This window comes from Anoplophora glabripennis, unplaced genomic scaffold (assembly GCF_000390285.2).
Source record: "Anoplophora glabripennis isolate ALB-LARVAE unplaced genomic scaffold, Agla_2.0 scaffold593, whole genome shotgun sequence".
In the NCBI taxonomy this organism is placed as follows: Eukaryota; Metazoa; Arthropoda; class Insecta; order Coleoptera; family Cerambycidae; genus Anoplophora; species Anoplophora glabripennis.
In genome coordinates this window covers 54737-59421 of record NW_019416681.1, presented here as the reverse complement: position 1 = coordinate 59421, position 4685 = coordinate 54737, and positions in this window count along the sequence as shown.

Genomic DNA, 4685 nt, shown 5'->3' with positions numbered 1-4685 from the left:
TTTTTTTATAATTGAAAAATATATCACATTATGGCCATATTGATTCTCTAACAGATTATTTTTTATAATCGAAATATTTTAAATATACAGGGTGTTTATTAATTGAATGCCGATACTTAAGGGTGTGAATCCTTGGGTCATTTTAAGAAGAAAACTTAATATCAACATATGTCCTAAACCTCTTAATTTTTGAGCTACAGGGTGTTACAGTTTTAAGAAAAAATTTACTTTTTTATTATAATTTTCTTATCACTCCAGATATTTTTATGAAATTTTGTACACACCTATTAATCATTAAGGAGCATTGTTTGATGTAAAAAATGTTTTAAAATCTTTGCCAATGACGTCCGTACGAGGTTTGAACTAAACATTTTTGAAGAAAAAAATGGTACGCCACTGCTTTTTCTAAATACTAAAATTATTTTTAAAATCTCCATTTATTTTACAGCAAATTCGGTCCCTAGACTTACTCTCGTACGACGCACCATTTGCACGTAAAAAAATGAAAACCAAAAAAAGTTTTTTCCCCAAGTTCATTGAGACTGCTTTTGATATTTTGTTGCCATTTTGTAGACACCCACCATGCGTGGAAACACTTTTTGTGGGGCAAAAATTAATTTTCTACTTTCACAAATGACGTTCACGTAGGCATAATATTAAATGTTTGGATAGAAATTAAATTAATTTGAAGCAAAAACGTCAATGATTTGTGATAAGTAATAATCACGAACGATTTACCCAACACGAATGTACGCCACTGGCGCAAACAATGTACAACGGCTAGCGCTTCCTTCTCAGAAACTGTGTAATTTAACTCACTGGCTTTAAATATACGGCTAGTATACGCAATAACTCCCCAATTTCCCGTTTCTGGTATCTGGTATGAGCAACCCCCTAAACCATAATCCTAAACCATAATTGGAGCTGTCACTCTGTATGTAAAGTTTCCGATAAATTTGGATGTATTAAAATAGTTGTTTTTGCGTAGACGCGTTTAATTTTGTCAAAAGCTCACACCCCCCCAAAACCATTTAACACATTTTTTAGTAATTTTAATAGAGGGTACGTTAATTCAGCGCGATTTTTACAAAACCGTTGCTCGAAATTCAGAAGCCCTAGAAATCCTCTCAGTTGTTTTATATTGTGCGGTGCTGTAAATTTATTTATAGAATCAATTCTACTAGACTCCAAAACTACACCCTTTTTTGTAATGACGTGTCCTAAAAGAAATCTCGTCGCGAAAGAATTGCGATTTTCGCAACTTCACCGTTAACCCAGCCCGTTTTAATTTATTAAAAATAACATTAAAATGAGACAGGTGTGTTTCCTCATTATCTAAATATATCATTCCTTACACAATACTTTATTTAAACACCTAATAAGGCTAGCCATAGAAGTTGAAAGGCCAAAAGGTAAAACGTTAAAAATATAAGTATATATCTTTATATAACAACCCTACATGTTTTCGATGTTCTTTTCTAATTGGAACTTGCCAGTAGGATGCGGTCAAATCAAGAGAACTTAGCACTTGACCTCTTTTAAATTTAAACAATAATTCGGACATATTCGGCGGTAGAATATAATCCTGCACCATTTTGCTATTTCATACGCGCGCATCTAGACAAACTCTTACGGATTTATCACGTTGCATAAAACTGGAAATTAAAACTAGTTCATTACAACGTTTTGCAAAATTTTAACCTTTTCTGGTTCGGTTTTATTTTTCTTTACTCTGTCTAATGTCTTTTGTTTAGTTACTTCAATTTTATTTTGTAGATCTTCATATAATTTGGAATAAAATTTCTGTTTTTCTATAAAATTTGTGGTAATTACCATTTCGTCTATTTCTATATTTTGGGGTGATCCTAATATTATTTCAATGGGAGTTCTTTGGGTTGCCGAGTGTATAGAATAATTGTATCCAATGGTTGCTAATTTAATTAAGGTTTCTTAATTTAATGTAGGGTTATCTAATTTTAGAGTTTGATGGAGTCTAGGATTGTTGAATGAAAACGTTCGACAGGGCTGTTAGAATTTGAGTTACCGATACTAGTGAAATGTAAATTTATTTTATGTAGCTGGCAGAATTCCGTAAATATTTTATTGTTAAATTAACTGCGTTGATCACAAATTAGAGATGTAGTTAAGGATAGTCTTAGTCGATAGGATATGCTTGTCTTAATTTTGAAAACGCGTCAAAAATCGTTAAGAATTGGTTCTTGTCAAAGAATAGGATGTCTATATGTACATATGAGTCTAATGGGTTTTACAGGCGTCTTTGTATTTTGGATCGGTGGATTTTCTGGGTGTCTGTCAAATTTAGCACGATTACATGGTTCGCAGTTATTAACATAGGTGGTAATGGCTTCTTTCATGTTAGGCTAGTAATGAGCTTTTGATAAAGACTTTTAAATGGTACCAATACCTCTATGTACTGAATTTAACTGTATTATTAAAGAATTTTGGTATCAGTCGTTCGAAACATTGTCTTGCTTTTTGATCATAGAAATATAGGCTATTAATTTTTTTGGTTTTAAGAAGTTTCGTTACATTCTAGCGTTGCTTTCAACAAAAAGTTGGGGGTTAAATAATATAAAATAGAATTTTTATCGAACGGCCTAGTTTGTTTATGCCAATTAGGTTGGACAGGGTTTTGGTTTAGCGCGATGGATATCTGGTGCATGAAATGATTTATAGGTTGCTCGATTATGGGTAATTCGGCTACAGGGTTTTCTATTGAAATGTGTATAGCCTCGTTATCTTCGGGTTCAGGAATATCTAGTACTGGAGGAGACGGTTAAAAGAAGTTGTTCTAAATGTCGTTAAGTAATTCTTCGTCTATGGGTGTATTTGGTCTGTCTATATTAACTAACAGGGAAAGTGTTTCATCATCTAAAATAGTTAAGTCTGAGGCTTGGGAAGTTGAGTGTTGAAGTTGGTGGATGTTAATATCTGGGGGAAATCTGGACAGCGCATCTGCTACATTAATCTCTTTTCCTTTAATGTATTTTACTTCGCATTCAAATTATTCTAATTTTAGTCTCCAACGGACTGAGAGTATTTTAGTGAGAATAGCCACTGAAGGGGTTTCTGTATGATTATAAATTTTCTGCTTAAGTAGGGTCTGAAATATTTGGTTGCCCAAACGATTGCTATTAATTCCTTCTCGATCGTCGAGTAATTTATTTCTGTCGGGTTTAATGATCTACTCGCGTACGAAATTGGATTACCGTTTTGAGATAGGACGGCTCCGATCGCAAAATTGGATGCGTCCGTAATTAATACGAAAGTTTTTGAAAAATCCGGTTAAAGGTTAAAAAAGGTTCGTTTGGTAAAATGTTTTTACATAAATTTACTGCTTCTAAAAATTCTGGTGAATGTTCAATTTTGTTTCCTTTTTTTAAAAACCGAGTGAGTGGTTTCGTTATTTTTGCGAAGTTGTTTATGAATTTACGATAAAAGCCTACTAGTCCGAGAAATGATTTAATGTCTTTAGTTGTTTTAGGAACGGGAAAATTTTGAATTAATTTTATTTTATCCGGGTTTGGTTTTATTCCTGAAGGGGTAATAAATGTCCTAAAAATGTGGTTTCTCGTTTTAAGAATTCCGATTTGTCTGAACTGAACTTTCAGATTTGCTTTTCTTAAAGCTTCGAATACTAATTTTAAATTTTGTATGTGTTCCTGAAAAATTACAATATCGTCCCTATAGACGAGGCAAATTTTGTTTTGTAGATCTTTGAGAACATTGTCCATGACTCAGTCCGAAGGGCACTCTAAGGTATTCGTTATGTCCGTTGTTAGTATTGAAGGCTGTTTTTGGGATTGATTTGGTGGACATCTCGATCTGGTGAAAATTAGATGCTAAATCTAAAGTTGTGAAATATTGTGATCGACCTAACTTGTCCAAAATGTCGGTAATATTTGGAATGGGTTATCTATCACTAACCGTTTTTTCATTAACCTTGCGATAATTTACCACAAGTCGCCATTTTTTATTGCCAGAAGTATCAAATTTTTTGGGTACAGTCTAATAATATTATTCTGTAACATTTGATCAATTTGTTTTTGGACTTCTTGTTTATGTATTTCGGGGTACCTATATGTTTTCGCGTGGACAGGGATTTCATCCCCTGTTTTCATTTATGTTTAACTTGGTTAGAAAATGTCATGCAATCACCGGAGAAATAGAAAATGTCGTGGACCTCTTTAATTAAATGTCGTTTTTCTTCCTTAGATAAGTGATCTGTTCTTATTAAGTCCGATATTTGCTCTTTTTTATATTTGTGTGTGTAAGAAGAAATTTGCAAATTATACAACTCGAAATGTTCTTTATGTTTACAAGAAATGTGTTCTGAAAATAAAAAGTTTTCGTTTCGTTAGATGGGTTGAAAAGTTCTACTGGAGCATATCCGTCTTCACTAGTCGTTATCGTTTCGCTAATTGAAGGGCTGGAATAACCGTTCACGTGTACACTGCATAGTTTTGAGAAAAATGCTGGTTATTGTCACCAAAATAGGCAAAATTTTCTGAAAAAGGTTGTTTTTCAAAAAATAATCTTTATTGGGCATAACAGAACTAACATAAGAACAAAGTACGTAATATACTATACTATCACTGTAATAACGCAGATAAATGAGAAAGTCAAAAATAAAATAAAATAGGACAGTCTAAAAACTAATCGGA